Source organism: Chlorocebus sabaeus, chromosome 9, assembly GCF_047675955.1.
Source record: "Chlorocebus sabaeus isolate Y175 chromosome 9, mChlSab1.0.hap1, whole genome shotgun sequence".
Lineage (NCBI taxonomy): Eukaryota > Metazoa > Chordata > Mammalia > Primates > Cercopithecidae > Chlorocebus > Chlorocebus sabaeus.
This window is the reverse complement of record NC_132912.1, coordinates 36,585,288-36,604,341: the sequence shown is the minus strand read 5'-3', so window position 1 is coordinate 36,604,341 and position 19,054 is coordinate 36,585,288. Positions and strand designations below refer to the sequence as shown.

Here is a 19,054-nt window from a genome sequence, read left to right as displayed (position 1 = left end):
TTTAACAGTCGTATGAATCACTTGATTGAGAAGATCCATATTTGTAATATAATGAGTTCCACAAAAATTGCCTGTTAAAAATTTTTGAAAAAGTGGGGGTGAGATGGAATATACCTAAGCTTTATTGTTGATTTTTGTTGGCCAGGCCAAATTTGTGAACATTTTACATTATCAGCTGTACTGAAATACATTTGTATGCTCTACTGAATATAGGAAACATAATTTAATATTTAATTTAACCTCCAGATTACCCTCATTTATAGGCATTCTATGCATTAAACTGTTTTGCCTCTACTTTTTTCCTCAGTAACACTTTTAGGGCATTTTTTTTTTTTTTTTTTTGAGACGGAGTCTCTCTCTGTCGCCCAGGCTGGAGTGCAGTGGCCGGATCTCAGCTCACTGCAAGCTCCGCCTCCCGGGTTCCCGTCATTCTCCTGCCTCAGCCTCCCGAGTAGCTGGGACTACAGGCGCCCGCCACCTCGCCCGGCTAGTTTTTTGTATTTTTTTTTTTAGTAGAGACGGGGTTTCACCGTGTTAGCCAGGATGGTCTCGATCTCCTGACCTCGTGATCCGCCCGCCTCAGGGCATTTTGATGCATTGGAAAGAAAAGGCAGTTGCAAGCTGCAGGCTCTAGCAAATCAGAGCTAATCAACCAGAGGATAATGTTTGCCCTTTCCCACTTCCAAGTCTTTGATCAAACTGCTCTCTGCCTTTGCTACCACTACCACAGGTTGGTCCTTTCCCCCTAATCTAAACTCTCTCTGACTAGCCCTGAGTTTATTTTTTATAGCTGTCACTGTCTACCATCTCCTTCATCTTGAATATACCAGGACAGACTGGGACGTTCCAGAAAAAAACAGACATAATACTTAAGTCGTCTTTGCTACCTAATTTGTCCTCACTGCCAATTAGTTAATTTATTTTTACTTTTTGTTTTATTGAATTTTGTAAAGACAGGGTCTTGCTGTGTCACACAGGCTCCTCTCAAACTCCTGAACTCAAGTAATCCTCCCACCTCAGCCTCTCAAAGTACTAGGATTAGAAGGCGTGAGCCACTGCGACTGGTCATAATTTAAATAATCCTTTAGATTCCTGTCTCTGTCCATTTTCAAAGCCAGGGTTACACTATCATAACATACCCCATGATGCACACCATTGCTAAAACAATCTTCCTGAAGTACTAATTAGATTTTTGAGCAGAGAATAAAACCATCCTTTCCAGCGTTGGCAAATACTCAATGTACTGTTCTGAAATACCTGTAGTACTTCCAAGTTTCTGCTTTGTGCTCACACTGTTTTCTTTGACCTGAAATGCAATTTCTATCTATAAAAATCTTAGTCATTATGAGGTCTAGCAAAGATCTTTTTCTTCTATGAAGCCTTCCTATCGACCCTAACTAAAATCTCTTCTCTGAGTTCCCAGCATATACTGCTTGAGCTGGAGCAAGACTTCAGTGATCCTTGGAAGAAAGTGGGAGGTTATTTTCCCAGTGAGATTCCAGGAAAGTTTAATGTCTTATAGTTCAGTCCCCTTTAGCGTTCCACATACAGTTAGTGCTCAAATATTTGATAATTGACCTACTCACAAATTTTTTTGTGCGAAATTGCTAGCTATTCTCTATCCAAGAAGTAATGAAGTGTATAAGCTTCTTCAACTCTTTGTTGAGCCCGGGTCTCTTACTTATTTCTGTATCCTATCTACTCTTGAGTAGTAGGGTCATTGGAAAGCAACCACTGGCTTTCGGGATAAGTTGTGTGTATTTTGGAGGAGGAAGTAAAGGTGTTACTGGACTTTTAAAACAAGCTTTTTGTGTTTTAAAGTATTTTGCTTCCCATCAGTGTATTTATAAGATGATACTGGTATATGTAGTGTCTTGGCTATTTATTCCCCTTTCTCTTTAACACAATATTCTCGAACTTTGGTGTGATACTGAATTAGAATCTCTAGGAGTGTGGCCTAGGACTCTACACTTTTACTAAGAATCAGTTGAGATGCTTATGAAGGTGGTGGTAGTAATGATAATGGTAGTGATGATGATGATGATTGTAATAGCTCTGCTTTTGAAGGCTTATGATGTACTTACTGCACTTTTCTAGGCAGTTTGCAGCTATTAACCTAATGTTCACAGCAAGCCTATGTAGTAATATGCTATTATCTTCATTATAAAAATGGAGAAACTGAGGCAGATATAAATTAAGTAACTTGTCACCAAAACGACTTTCTTATAAATAGGTCAAGAATTCATGAAAAGGGTGAGGCATATTTTTTTGGTTGATAGTTTTTAAACTCACTTTCTAAAGGATTGCTTTAAGTAATGTGAATAATATGAATGTAAACTGGTTCTTATATAAGTTGAAATAGCAATATGCCAGCTCTATATAGAATACTTTAACAACTAGACCTAAATATAGATACTTGCTCTTGCTTTTAGGAAACCTGTCACAATTCTTGGTGAAAAAGTAGGCATGCACCCAAAAACTTAGAACATTGAGGAAACTTTTTAAATAATTACACTTTCTGAAATACATGATTTTATTTATATATATATATATATAGAGTCATCCCTCAGTATCCTCAAGTGGTTGGTGCCGGGACACCCTCAGATACCAAAATCCAAATACTGTGCCATAGTATTTGCATATAACCTATGCATATCCTCTCATGTACTTTATTTATTTATTTATTTATTTATTTATTTATTTATTTATTGAGACATGGTCTTGCTCTGTCATGCAGTCTTGAGTGCGTGTGCTGGTACAATCATGGCTCACTGCAGCCTTGACCTCCTGGGCTCAATCAATCCTCCCACTTCAGCCTCCCAAGTAGCTGGGACCACAGGCACGCACCACCATGCACAGCTAACTTTTGAACTTTTTTGTACAGATAGAGTTTCATTGTGTTGCCCAGGCTAGTCTTAAACTCCTGGGCTCAAGCGATCTTCCCACCTTGGCCTCTCAAAGTGTTGGGATTACAGGCGTGAGCCACTGCACCCACCCATCCTCTTGTATACGTTAAATCATCTCTAGCTTACTTATAATAACTGATATAATATAAATGCTATGTAAATCGCTGTTATATTGATTTTTATTTGTATTATTTTTTGTTGTGTTGTTTTTTAAATTTTTTCTGAATATTTGTGTATGTATTGAGATGTTACTTTGTGATCTAATGTAATTCAAGTAAAACTCATTAAGCATATATTGTCTGTTTTAGTAGCATAATTCTTGGTTTTATATGCTAAAATATTTATCTTTTTAATAATAAATGATAATAATATTTTATACCCTTTTAGTTCATAGACTATGGGAAGTGGAGTAGGTAGTGAAAGTGGTGACTGTGGTGGTAGTATGGTGAAAGTAATTTGTTTAACATCACTGCCTGTCCAAAATAGTTTTGATGAATGATTTTAGGTGTTGCCTAGTAAGTGCTCTGACTTTTGAAACCAGTTGAACAAACAAGCATGTTGTGCTTTACTAGAAACATCTTGTAAGTTCTGATTCTGAATAGACAATGGAATCTAAATTGAGTTAGTGGAGGACATATCTTTACAACTAAGTCTAAAGTGTTTCAACTATTTCTTTTTTTAATCCTGTTTATTTTTCTTGTAAAATTAATATTTTTGATTGACCAATCATAATTGCATACATTCATGGGGTACACTGTGATGTTTTGATATATGTATACAATGTGATGTGCTTATGCTAATTAACATATCTGTCACCTCACCTGTAATATTTTATAGTGAGACATTTGAAATTTACTTTATTATTTTGAAATAATACATTATTATTGACTCTTGTCAACTTGCTACGCAATAGATCTCAAACTTATTCTTCCTCTCTACCTGAAACTTTGTACTCCCTGATCAGCTTCCCCCACCGCCCTCCTACCCTAGCCTCTGGTAACCATTGTTCTATTCTCTACAGAATTCTATGAATTTAACCTTATTAGATTCCACACATAAGTGAGATCATATGGTATTTGTCTTTCTCTGCCTGACTTATTTCACTTAGCATAATATCCTCCAGATTCATCCATGTTGTTGCAAATGACAGAATTTTCCCCTTTTTAAATGCTGAATAGTATTCTATTGTGTTTATGTACCCCGTTTTCTTGATTTCATCTATTGATACACACTTAGGTGTTTCCATATCCTGGCTATTGTAAATAATGCAACAATGAACATAGGAGTGCAGATATCACTTTGACATATTGACTCCAGTTCCTTTGGATATATAACCAGAATTGGGATCACTGGATCATACAGTAGTTCTATTTTTAGTTTTTTTGGGGAAACCTCCATACTATTTTCCATAATGGCTGAACTAATTTGCATTCCCACCAACAATGTACTGTGTAAGAGTTATCTTTTCTCCACACCCTGTCCAACATTTACCTTTCATCTTTTTAATAAAAGCTCCTGTAACAGGTGTAAAGTTATATTGCATTGTGGTTTTAATTTGTAATTCTCTAGTAATTAGTGATGCTGAGCATTTTTTCTTGCACCAGTTGGCTACTCATGTGTCTTCTGAGAAATGTCTGTTCAGGTTCTTTGCTCATTTTTAAAAATTGGGCGATTTGTTATTTTGTTATTGAGTTGTTTGAGTTACTTAAATATATTAGATATTAACCCCTTGTTAAATGTATGATTTGCAGATATTTCTTTTTATATATCCTGTTCACAAATTTTCTGAACTTCTCTTGCTGCTCATTTATATAAAGTTGGGATGAGTTATGTCACCTGAAGCAGTCAAGATAAGACTGTTTCTACTGCTATCCATGTGGCAGGCTTACTTTTTTACCCAATCCAGTGAAAAAGGGTGCCAGGATGTGAAAGAAAAATAGATGTGATGCCATGGAACATTCTAGGGAATTATCTTTTTTAGAGAGAATTTTGATTAAAATTTTGCATATTTTTAAAACTCATATTCTTAGTCTGAAGAGTTGGATATAACGCTGAGTGTGTGTCTTAAAGCTAATAGTATAAAAAGAGAAGTATAAAATTTAAATTAATCATACAACTTTCTTTCCCTAACTTTATGAATTGGTTTTTTGCAATTTCTGGAGCTAACGTGCTGAATGTTTGAAACTGAGTATGTAGGTTAAAAAGTTGAAATTTTCCTAATAAAATTATATCTCTTTCTAAGGTATAACTGTTTCTTTCTTTGATTGTAGTAAAAGGAGCATCTGTGGTTCTTCAGAGGTTTTAATTTTGCTGCCAGCTAGTTGTGTGACTTTGGGTAAATAATGTCACGTGACTGGACCTGTTTCTTTATTTGTAAAATTGTGTGTGGTGTTAAATTCCAAGACTGTTTTTAAAAATTTTTTTGTAGAGACTGGGTCTTGCTTTGTTGCCAAGGCTTGCTGAACTCCTGGTTTCAAGCAGTCTTCCCCACTTTGATCTCACAAACTGTTGGGATTATAGGCATAAGCCTCCATGCCTGACCAAATTGTAAGACTCTTATAATGGATGAGTAGAATATAGTTAAGATTATATAAAAACACAAGTCACTTCATGATCATCATCTGCTGGAATATGAAACCAGCTTTCTTGTGTAGATGTGTTATCAGCAATGTTATTCACACCAAGAGGATCATTCTGTGGTTTTTAATTCATGATTTTGTATTCTGATAGTGACTTTTCATTATGTCTCCTGATTTAAAATTAAATTACAGCCATTATGATTGGAATCACTGGGAAGAGTTAAAATGAACAATTTAGAATTGTTTCTGCAATACTGAAGGCCTGATTTTTGGGGGTGTGGGGTTGATGGAGGAGATAATCTCTATGTTCTGTAATTTCATTTGACTAAGGAATTTACCTTTGGTCTTTTTCCAGAGTGAGGACATGAATACTTCCATAGCTGTATTCCGTATTAATCACAGTTTGCTTTGTGGGTTTCATTAGGCTAAATAAGAAAAACGTAGTTATATATTTTCTGCTTTAAAAATGCTTCTTGTTACAAAGTCTTCTCAGATCAGTTCCACATGTGATAAACCTATTCAAACTGTTAAACTGCCCCAAGGTGCTTGCTTCTTTCTTGGAAATCTATCCATTTCTGTGTCTTTATGTACCACTCACTCTCCCCCATCATGTTTTAGGTTATAAACTCCTTTCCTTTATATCTCATAGCACCCAGGAAAGAACTTTGTTAGTCTCTGAATAGTTTATAAATGTTATTGCTATTGAGAATTTTGGATTTAAATTATTGGAGTGAATAGACTAATGCTGTTTCTAGTATATCTAACAGGGGGTCGGTGTTATTAACTCAAAGACACAACAGTTTAAGCTCTAGGCTTTGTTTCTGAAGTCCATTTTTCTTAATCATAAGCCAATTATTCACTTTATATTATATTATATAATGCCTTGGTATCAGGTTATTGATAGGTAAACATCAGGAATAGGTTGGATAGATACGTATGCATGTGTACACATGCACATGTATGTGAGAGAGAGAGAGAGAGAAGGATTACACATAGAATATATGAGAATTTGAGGTGTGTGTAATGTTTATAACTCAACTGAGTCTTACATAGCTGTCTAGTTATGTACACTTAATTTTGGATCTTTTATAGTTAAAATTCAGAAACAATTTTTAAGGAAGATAAGGACATGTTTTTCTTTCCTTCGTGTTTTCAGTTTAGCTTTATTTGATTGTATTTTTGCTAAAGACTTGAATTGTCAATAATAACTATTGAAATGAGCCAACTTATAGCTGAGCACAAATTATGTTAGGGCACTGAGATGTATCTTAACATTTGGGAATAATTTAATGTGTCTAATATTTAAGAACGATCAAAACAGACTGTACAACCCAATAATCATAAAGCCTATGGTCAAAAATCATATATAATTGACAGACCCTATGAAGAGCAGCCGTAAGAATCAAGAGAAAAAGAGTCTAAATTGGAACAGAAAAGGAGCTGAGTCATTTTTGTACTATAATTAGAAGTTGGTAACCATAAATTTTGTCAGAAAGTATCATGATCAGGCAGGGTTACACTAAAGTGTAACGTCTAACTTCTTGTAGTATGTAGTTTTACAATTAGTTGATGATTTAATAAATATAAATATAGATGATACTGTCAGAGTGTTTCCAGACATTACAGTTAGCTTTTAGGTGAAGGCAGTGCTTGACAGAACCTAGGTTTGTGACTCCATAATTTATTATGTCATCTAATACCATCTTTATCATGTATTAATTTGGGTTATAGGATAATTGGGGTAACTTTTTGGTGAGGGATTGAAATTTTCTTAAAAGCATTTTCAGAAGATACTAGAATTTTATGGGATTCTTTTAATATAGCATGTCTTCTCAAATATAATATTAGGACTGTTTGAACAGGAGGTAAATCATATTCACCTTATTTTCCAGTTTAGAATTATTGCTGTTATCAGTTGGTGGGTGTGGGAACAACTTAATAAAGTTTGGGTAATTTAGTTTTCAGTTTAAATTCTCAACTGGCAATTGGCCGAAAACTCCCATCAGAAGACATGATCATCCAAATGTCATTTTGTGATTTGGCTACTGTCTGCTTGATATAGGAAAGCACTATCAAGAAAGACTAATGGAGTGACTATCAAAAGGAAGTCAATGGTAAGAGTTTTCTTTTAAATTGTGTGTGTGTGTGTGTGTGTGTGTGTGTGTGTAAAGCCTACCAATTTATTATATTTGAATTAAAATTTTAGAACTTTTAAAATCTAGGACATAATGACAAGTGTTTGAATTTTATATGTCTGTCACTTATATTTTAATAAAATATATGCAAAGAATGGTTTTATAGATAAGAGATTTTACATACTTAATGTCTATAAATAGTATAAAAGTATGGAAAATCAATTATATAGTTCATGTCTGGTTTAAAAATTCAAATTTTGTAGTTTTATTGTAGTTATTTAAGATAGTGTATTACAAATGTTGCTTGACTAAAGTTTAACTTTTAAAAAATTTATACTAAACTGAGTTTTTCTGTTCAGTTTCATAAGTGCTTCTTAAAGTAGACATAAGTTTTGCAGTAGTATGTTGAATGCTGTTTTGTTTTTTACTTTCATTGTAAAATAGGAAAGAAAAAAGTATAATATATGACAAAATCCATTTAGTTTAACAGTAATTCTTTAAAAATGTATAATTGCTGCTATACTTTGGTGGAAACTATTGAATTTGTAAGATTAGACGTTTATACTGTATACCCAAAACAAAGTGGAGTAGCTGTTCATAATATGGTACAGAATCAAATTTTGGTGATAAAATCAGACATCTCTCTCCTGCCTTACACATACTCCCACTGAGAAAATAATTTCTAAATTTGGTTACATTTTCATATGCTTCAAATGACCTTAAATTTATATTTTTCTCCTGAATATATTTGATTCCTGAATATCCCTTTTTTTGGACGTCTGTGTCCAATCAGATCCATGATTAGTCACGTTAACTTTGGACAAGAATGGAGGTAGGATCTTAGCAAGTTTGAAATCTTTAAGATTGTTGTCTATCTGAGATTATTCCAGTGTGTCCATGGACATAGTAGTTTTGTGATAACAAGATGATGGCTGATGAAGATTAGCATATTAATAATAGATTATAATTCTGTTAACCATTCTATTGTCAAATGTGTGATTTTTGCGATTCACATAGTTGGAGTAATTTTTCATGCCCAATTAGAGATGTCAAAATTATGTTAATTGAATCTGGCCATGTTCTTAGCTGCTTTCTAGAGCTTAATAACAAACATATCAGGAAGAGCTCTTGTGACAAGCACCCAGCACAGCGTCTGTCATTATGTAATCATTCCAGTGTTTACAGTGAACTAAGTACTTGAGATGGCAACATTCATATTTTAGTCCATCTGTCTAGTAATTCATATTTGTATAGTCTGTCTACTATGTGTCATCCATTTAGGTAGATGCTGAGAATAAAATGGTGGGGTTAAAAACAGATATTCCCTAATTGTTATTGAACTTCCGGTGCCAATGGTAATTACAGTGTAGGTATAATTACACACTGCAACTGGAACCAATACTGTGAAATGGCATAAGTTTCTACAAGGGTAGGAACAATAAAGTTAGTGTATAAATAAAGCATAGAACCTACCCCATTTATTTATTAGAGTGAATTGATAACTTGCTTTTCAACTTTTAAAGTTAATTCTATTAATATCTGCTAAGCTAGGCATCAGAAAGACTAAATTCTAACCATAGAGAAATACATTTTTATGCTGCTATTCTATTTTCTTAGATTTCTTAAGAATTTACAACAAAGCCCTGTCAAAGCAGCATTCTTATGTGAGAATTTCACTTATGGGAGAGTTCTTATAGGATTTCAAGAAGGAATGCCCTGAAGAGGGACACTGATTTCCTCAGCTGAACTTAAAATTGTTACATGCAGACATTTTTAAAGGTAGTATACTTTTTTCCTTAATCAAGTCAACTTTATCTCTTTTTTAAAGAAGGGAATGTAACATTTATGTTTTTCATATACACACACGCAGAAGCATACATGTCGATTACGTTTTGGAAAATAAAATCCAAAGAGCATTTGGATATCTGAATGTTTACGCTTCATCTCTGCAGTGACTTACAAATTTAGCTTTTTTCTGGATATACTCAGTCACCAACCTGAGTTCAAGTATTCTGATTTGAAGGTCTCCACTTAGAGAACTAGGCAGTCCCCCTTGTCAGTGCTAGGAGAAAGATGTCCTTCCCATACCTTCCAGAGTGTCTTGAATAAATACTCCTTCCTGGGTAACGTGCCTCGGAATGTACGTGATATTCATTTTTCTTTGACAGCTCTTTTTGATTCTGTTTAAGTGGCTTTGATGGGCTTACGATGCCGAGTGAAGAATTTGGTATTTAGCCCCAAAAAGATATTTAAAACACATAATTATGTAAATATTGCAGATGGAGGATGATACATAGCATTTCTTTTATTGAAATGAATTTGAAATAACTTCTTTCTAAAACAAAATTCTACCAATAGTCGTCAGTTTTTAACTATATAACTTCTCAGTATAGGAAATAATCAATGTCTGATTGGCTGTGTATGTTGGAGTATAATGCCTTTTGTTTTGAATTTGGGAGTTTCTACTGTCAGAAGAAAGGAGTTGTGAATTACAATGGTGTTAGAAGAAATGAATTGGAAGTTTGAATGAGAAAAATTTAAATAAAAGTTACGGTTTAAAGATATGGAAAGGAAAATAATGTTTTAGTTCAATATGAGAAAGAACCTCTTAAATGTAGAAAATAAAATGGGGTGTCTTTCTACATCCATTCTTAAAAATTTGGCAGAAGTTATAAAGAAGTTAAAAGAAGGAGTTCCTGCTGATATAAGTCACAAGGATTATTTAAAGGAAATTTATGTTACATCTTGTAAAATCATGATATTGATAATTATAAATATGTAAAACTTTATGTGAAATAGGTATTACTAAAAATATTGAGCTACTATTTATAGTGAGATCATTATTTTTTAAGTAAATTTTTAGTAAATTTTAAGTAAATTTAACAGATAGAATAGCAAATCACATTTATTCATTCAATACATTCTTACCAACAACCTGCTATATGTCAGTCATTGCACTAGGCATGACATAGTCATAAATAAGACTGATGTGATTCCATAGGTCTTGCAGGGAACATAGACATTAAGCAAGTAATTACAATAAAGTGTAGTGGCTTATGATATTATAAAAACAAAGCAGTCCTTTCTTAAGGATATCTTGAAATTGATCTGTAGTATATTAATTTTAATCCGTTCATATTCCTCATGAAATGAGATTGTTCATTTTGATGTAAAAATTAGACTGACCTTCTTTACAGTTAGTAGAGACTGAAAAAGTCTTATTATTTGTATAGCTTATTTAAAATGAGAAACTGCTATGGAAAGATCTGCAAGTTTCTGAGATACCAAGAAATGTGAATATGAGCAGAACAAGCACATAATGCCTGTCATGCATATTATATACATTATAAATGTCATTTAAGACAATTATATGGAGCAGTTTTACATTTAAAACTACCAAGTTGGAGTAGTTAAGAAGTTGGGCTCCAGAGTCATACTGGTTGGGTGTGAGTGTTAACTCTGACACTTACCAGCTTTGCAATCTTACGAAAGCTGCATAACTCTACTGTGCTTCAGTTTCCTTACCTGTAAAATGGGGATAATAAGAGTATATATCTTGTGGAAAAAATATATTATTTGATATATAAAAATGCTAAAAGAGTATCTAGCATATGGAAAGTGCATAGAAAGGGCTCCAAATGTTGTTTTAGTTAATAATAACAATAATGATAATTTCTTCATCTTGAAAATATCCTACTTCATTCATAAAGTTGTGCCAACTGAAATAATTGCAGATGGTGCTTAAAATACATACAATATATATTTCAGAGTGGTATGTAAAGAGCTTTTATTATTACTGCTAAACAAAAAAAAAAGTCTGGGAAATTCTCATCTAAGCTTTGGGACCTCTGTAGCTGAATTTCAGCAGTCACTCAAAGGCTTTCTAGAGATGCCATCTAGAGATACTTTATAAGCTAGTGCCTTTTTTTTTTTTTTTTTTTTTTGCAATACAGAAATTCTTGTTTTCATTTTAAGATGCTGAATGAGAGAAAATTATTTCAATACAAGTATGGTTTCCCATGACCACAATTAGTTATAATGTAACCAGTCAACAGTTGTCTATTGAAAACCACTAGCTATTAATATAGTGTCATGGTAGCCTAAAAGAATTATGCTATCATTCTACTTAGGCCCTAGGGAGACAAGAGCCATGTAAAGAATACTTAAAGCACAAAATCCGAGACCTAGTTCCTGCTGTGCCACTAATAAACAGTTATCTTAGATATACAAACCTGTAAAAATTATGAGGCCATCTTAGCATCTCAGTATCCTTATTATATATGTCGTGTGTATACACACATGGCCATCCAATATTCCTTTTCCAAATTCAAATGAAAGGAATTCATTAGGGTTGTTTTAATTTCCAAATTTACTGAGTAAAAGAATTCTGTTCTAAAAATTATTTTGTATAATGCCTTCAAATTGAGTTTTACATGTACTATTTCAAGGCGTCTCAGATAGTCCCACATAAATTATCTAGTGTTTCTGCATCATTCTATGATCTTTTCATTAATGTCAAGTGTAATGTTTTTTAACTTCACAAGGGAAACATGAAATTCCTTTAGTGTGCCTCATTTTCAGACATTTTCTTGTTGATTAAAATTCCTTTTTTAAAGTTTCAACATTTACTAAATTATTTTTTTACCTTTGAATTAACTTTTTATAAATGAATAATGACAGCAGTCATTACAAACTCTGCTGTTGGCAATACTAGAGGGCATTTCTAGTTCTTGAAATAGTGTCATGAGTTCTCAGAATAATTTACCAATTCATTAAATAGCAGACTAGCATTTTAAGGGAAAGGAACTAAAACAAGCACGATAGATATATTATACATATATATACTGTGTATATATTATGAATAGATAATATAAATATATATAATATATACATTATATGATGTATGGATAATACATATATATTGGATGTATGTATACACACGTCTGCTTTACCAGATGTTCTCACTGAATCACTACTCCTCAAAAGGCGGGGGAGTATTTGTGATCTGCTCATTGAAGCACCACTCTATTATCCAGTTGTGTATTAGTGTCGTGGGAGGTCTATGCTCTGATAGGTTTAGCATCAAGTGAACATTGAGTAAAAAATGTGTATGTATATACTCATACATGCATACATACATACTCATCAGAAGTTAGTTGCTGTGATTATTGAACTACTAGATGCTAACATAGTCATAATTAGAATAATTTTTCAGATAAAAAATGAGAGCTAAAATAGATGCCCTTTATAGGCTTAGTAGAAGATTTAAGAATACCTCTGTTTTGAATTACTGTATTTTAAATGTTAAAATATTTGCAAGGAGTTTGAATGCAAACATTTTTAGGAAAAGGATATGATTATATAATGTTAAATATATAATATTAAATATTAACATGCAATGATATGAAAGAAGACTGAAGTTTATAAGAAAATTCAATTAGCATAAAGAAAAACTTTTTTTTTCCTGGGAGGATTTGCTTACTGTGGTGTATTGGGGAAAAAAATCTTACATATCATTAAGTAATCATTAACTCGGTAAAAGTAAAGTCAAGGACCAACAAAAATAACCTAATTGTTGTGAAAATGAGGTGACAAATAGACAATCCCATCTTACTCTGTAACATACGTTGTATAAGAGGGGATACTTGATAACCACTAGAACAGTGGTGGATATGCAGGTGGTAGGTACATAAGGGGTATAAGAAAGTCTTTCTAGTTCAAATGTATTTCTACCATGTACTTTACCCAGTAGAAATGCATTTACATTTTCAAGAGGAGCGTATAAATCCAAATATCTCTGTTGATATATATACCTATCATTTACGTAAATACCTGAGTACCTACTAAGTATAAAATACCCCGTTATTTTATGTTTAGCACAGTGAGGCTGTAACAGTTTACACCCCTATTATGTAGCTGAGACCAGTTGGTCTCTTTTAGAGAAGGGAGTATCAGTTAGTTACAGAAGGACTCATTTGAATCATGAGATAATTTGTGAGAATGCATACCCAAGTAATATGCTCTAATAAAATCAGAAGGCAGCATGCTTTTGTTGAGAAATGGAGGTAGGAAGGTATCAACATAAAATAACCTTCTTTGTATTGGTTCAGTGTACCCCATAAACTGTCATCTCTTTTGTTTGTTTGTTTTGAGGGTACAAATTATTTCATTTTCTGATATTCTCTTTCCTAAAGTGTTGTTGGACTGAAACTTAACAAATTCTTCCCCCCCCATATATATGTATATACACACACACACATATATATATACACACATATATATGTATTCTTTCTACACACACACAGCAATAGTATGTACAAGTCCAATTTAATTTTAAGATGAATCTTTTAAAGCATGGGTGAATCTGTACCAGTCACACACAGGGCAGTCTGTCATATCTTTTGCATCCTTGCTTTGTATTGGTTGTGAATGTTTGTTATGTAGTAGGGTAGGTAATTCCATTTTTACTTGTACTAGAATATATCTGGCTTAATAGATGATGTTCCAAAGGCTTGAATTAAAAAAAACAAAAAACTTTAGTGTAAAAAATTTCAGACATACACTTAAGAGAGACTAGTGTAATAAACCCCATGGCCTAGAGTTAACAATCAGCAAAATTTTGCCACACTTGCTTCATCTACTGTCTTCTTTTTCCTCGACTATTTTTAAAGTAGATCCCAGACTTCAAGTCTTTTCACTCCTACATTCTTTCATATGCATTTCTTTAAAAGAAGGAATTTTTCTTATATAACCACAATACCTTTATCACATCCAACAGAATTAACAATTAACTACTAACCACCTCATATTCTCTCTGTATTCGATTTCTCTGCTTTTGACTGAAAAATGTCATTTTTACGTTTAGATTGTTCTTTCAGAATCCAACCAAGATCTGTATAGCATTTGTTTGTTAGGACTGCTGTATAATTAAAAGGTCTTTTCTTTCCCACCATTTGTCTACCTCACTCACTCCCAAACCCCCTCCTTCCTCCTTCCCTCCCCTTTTCCCTTTCATGTGTTAATGACAAAACTGGGTAAACTATCCTGTAGAATATCCTCCATTCTGAATTTCTCTGTTGGCTTCTAACTTATTCCTGTAGCCTCTGAATTTCCTGTGAATTAAAAGTTGGCTTGAAAGACTTAATTAGTTTCAGGTTCGACTTTGGTTTAGGTGTTGAGGATGGAAGGCATGCAGGAATACTTCACACATGGAACTGTTTCTTTATACTGCATCACATCAAGGAGCATATGTCTGCTTGTCATACTTTTATGAATGCTAAAATTGGGCGGTGGTGCCAGCCCAATCTCTCTATTGAGAGTTTTCTACCAATCTTTTCTCCTGTGGGAAAAGTTACTAACTGTTCTTTGAATCAATTCTGTCATTAGGGTTTGCAAGAGAATGAATTTTTAAATCTGCCACCCCTTACACATTTATTAGTGGAAATTCTTCTATAAGAAGAAATTTCCTTCATAAATTACACCTTTTTGATATACCTGAAACAATGTATACTGGAAAGAAGCCTGGTGTCTTAAATATCATCTGTTAAAATACCTAGTGTAATATTCCAAAGGTAACTTGAGATACTACAGGGACCACATAGCACCTTGAGTACCCATTTTACATATGACTCTGAGGACTTTCACAGAATAAAGATATTTCTTATTTTATTTTAATGAAAATTGTCAGTATTAGGATAATTTTATGTAGTCAACATATATACAGTGTTGGTCCTAAAGGAGTTGGAGACCTTTTCCCAGTTTTATTTGGTCAAATACATAATTTTGTGATGAACTAACTGTGAGTGATGAGTTGAACTTCAAAGGACACGATACTTCATTAAATCAACAAGCTGAATAGTATCATCTAACCAAAGCTGTAGAATGAATGGTAACAAACTTAAATTCAGGAACAAAACAATCACCATTTTTGTTACTAATTTGTCCACCCATCATCACTAACCCCATTTTTATTTAATACTTGTAATGAACAAAATCTGAAAAAGAAATAAAACTAAAATATTTCATTTGTAGATGACATGATTGATTACCTAGAAAAATCTACAGTAGTCAGCTCTAAAATCATTTATTAAATAATAAAAATTTAATAAAGTACCAAATATACTGTATCTTTATATCATGTGAAAATCATTCTGGGTAAATATCCCATTCCGAACTGCAACAAACAAGATGTAATATCTAGCAATACATTTGAGGGAGATATTAGATCTTTGGAAAATAAGTTAACATTCAGTGTATTTGAAACAATTTTAAGATTCAAATAAAAGGAGAGAAACTTTCTAAATCAGGAATATTGGCAAATTATTTGACTAAAAGTAATTTACAGATTTTTGGGTTGAATCTCTAACTTCCAAAATTTCTAGTGATTTATTTTATAGTGATTCTGTAATGAGAAGTCTTGTCCTACTAAATATCAGTTTTAAAGCAAGAGTGTCTAAAACCGTGACAATGATGCAGGAATAGGTGTGTTACCCAGATTGCAGAAGAGACCTCTCTGTCCTTTGGAGATTTAAGTATAAATTTTCTGGCTGGGTCCAGTGGCTCACGCTTGTAATCCCAGCACTTTGGGAGGCCAAGGAGGTCAGATCATTGAGATCAGGAGTTCAAGACCAGCCTGGCCAACATGGTAAAACCCTATCTCTACTAAAAATAGAGAAATTAGCTGGGTGTAGGTGGTGCACGCCTGTAGTTTCAGCTACTCGGGAGGCTGAGACAGAAGAGTCACTTGACCCCAGGTGGCAGGGGTTGCAGTGAGATGAGATTGTGCCACTGCACTCCAGACTGGGCGACAGTGAGACTCTGTCTCAAAAAAAAAAAAAAAGAGGTGTTATTTTCATTTGAAGCCTGACTTCATGGCCAGTGAGAGTGGAGAGACATGGCCTGCATCCCATGACTTATGCAAATCCCTGTGGCTGACTCAGACCTCAGTTTCTCTGCTTCTGCTTGCATGCCACCTTGGTTTCTGCCAATGTCAATACATATGTGAAACCAGCCCCTTTACTAGTTTCAAACATTTAACATTTTGTGAGTTAAGAAATCCTGAATAGGTGATAGACCAGCAAATTATTTTCTTAATTTTTGAGTAGAACATGCTATCTACGTTCATTCTTTTCTTCTACTCATACTTCCCTGAATTAATATAACTGTTTTCTTAAGAGGAATACTGAAAAAATCAGCTTGTTTTCATTTTGTAAAACATAGATTACTGGAGGACTATGAGGAATACAAAATTTGTCCCATCTGTTAACATACATAATAACTAAATGTGTGACAGAATATTCTTTCCTAAGAGAGGGGCACTTAAAGGATATTTGTTCAGCGGTGTTGGATAGTACTATTCAGTGATACACCTCAAAACTAATTACACAAAAATCATCCATAGGAATTAGAAAAGGTAGCAGAGAGAATACCTTTACATCTCGTATTTGAAGAATTAGTAGAACTCACCCAGAAGATACTTGAATATTAAAAATTTGTGTTGGACCAAAATATTATGATTAAAAGGATAATAGAAAATTGTGGAAACTACATTAAAAATTATAGGGAAAGTGATAATGGCTATAAGTTATATATTGTTGTAAATATGCAAGTTTAGATATCAAGATTCTGAAACATAAATGAGAAATGAATGTGACAGATTAAGTATATGAAAATAAAGACATATGAAAAATAAATATGGGGTTTTTTTCATTGTATTAAAGGACATCAGTTTTTAAAAAGAGAAATCTAATATTTGCAAGTAAGCAGTACTAACAGACCCTTTTGGGAAATAATGCAGGAATACATGCTGAGAGTCACAATAATGTTTAGAAATATCATAACAACATATTAGGAAATACTATGCTAATTATCAATCTCTCATATATATATATAGAAAATTCCCAGCTTAAAGACTAATTATAGCACGGCAACATAAAATATTACATTTAAATGATTATTTTTGGAGACTATAGAACAACACTGTTCGGGAGAGCTTTGTGGTGATAGAAATATTCTATGATTGCACTGTCCAATATGGTAGCCATTTGCCACATGTGGCTACTGAGCCCTTAAAATGTGGCTAAGGCAACTGAGAAACTGAATTTTTAATTTAATGTTAATTATTTAAATTTAAATAGATAAATGGGACTAATGACCACAAGTTTAGATAGTGTAGTTCCAGAAATAAGGAGAAATGTTTGATATAAGTGAAAATAAAATAGTAAATTTATATGCCATGATTACAAGTATGTACATAACTAGATGTACATATGGAAAGTGATAGTCACAATTAAAATATTTCTGTTAGAATTGAAGGAAATAAGTGATTTTTCTTTAAATGCTAAATTTTTAAAAGGTTACATGACAATAATGTAACACTTTAGCACTGCACTGGTACTGTTCAGTATGGTAGCCACCAGCCTGATGTGCAATTTAAATTTATATCTGTTTAGGTAAAATTATAAATTCAGTACTTTAGTCACACTAGCCACATTCCAAATGGGCAGTAGTCATATATGGCTAATGTTTACCTTTTCGAACAATGAAGCTATAGAACAATTTTACCATTGCCAAAAATTCTATTGTACAGTGTTGTAGAAAGAACTGGTAAAAGGAATATACTGGAATAAGTCACTGATAGTTTATTAGTGAGTAGTTTCTAAGGGCACATGAGAATTAAAACTGGAAATTAGATTCAATAAAAAATATAAAGGAAGAGTATCATAAGATCCTACTCCTGTAACCTAGATTAGTGCTTTTTTTTTTTTTTTTTTTTAGATAGAGTTTCACTCTGTCGCCCAGGCTGGAGTGCAGTAGCGTCATTTCAGCTCACTGCAACCTCACCACCTCCTGTATTCAAGTGATTGTCCTGCCTCAGCTACCTAGGTAGCTGGAATTACAGGCATGTTCCACCACTCCTGACTAATTTTTGTACTTTTAGAAGAGACGGGGTTTCTCCATGTTTCCCACGCTGGTCTGGAATTCCTGAGTTCAAGTGATTCACTTGCCTTGGCCTCCCAAAGTGATGGGATTACAGGCTTAAGCCACTGCGCCTGGCCTACACCAGTGCTCCTTGAAGAATGGGCTGTGAACTGGTGCTGGTTTGTTAATCAATCCATGACTAAATGCTTACTCTCAATTTCTGTATTGGTTTAGAAACTCTTACAGTCATGTCATATTTCTGTCATTCAGACACATCACCTGTCTCCCTGGTTGAAGTGCAGGCCAGTAGTTTTAACTCAGTTGCCTGGAGAGTTTTATGTTGAGTGAGCTGAGTATAGTCATAATGGTAGTCCATGAACATGGGTCCCCAGTGGGGAGAAAACAGTCCTTCACTACAGATTGCATGAGAAACACTGGCCAGCATTAAAGAAGGAAAGTAGATTGCTCAGGGAAGTTTTGTAGGGAACTTAAAGTGAGATGTTAGTATGGCTTA

The 19,054-nt window shown here is 33.6% G+C and overlaps 1 protein-coding gene across 25 annotated transcripts in view; it reads left to right on the top strand.

Annotated features, from left to right (window-relative positions):
- ZEB1 (zinc finger E-box binding homeobox 1) overlaps positions 1-19,054 on the top strand; it is a 194,213-nt gene that overhangs the window by 44,521 nt on the left and 130,638 nt on the right. For 8 of the 25 annotated variants that reach the window (XM_037986481.2, XM_008002705.3, XM_037986483.2 and 5 more), the window contains exon 2: positions 7,444-7,599. The exons of 13 other annotated variants lie outside the window; for them this stretch is intronic. The gene's annotated coding sequence lies outside the window, so the exon portion shown is untranslated. Of the gene's footprint in view, positions 1-7,443; positions 7,600-9,237; positions 9,400-19,054 lie in introns of all 25 variants that reach the window. 4 more of the 25 variants (XM_073018866.1, XM_037986482.2, XM_037986479.2 and 1 more) reach the window with 2 other exon arrangements.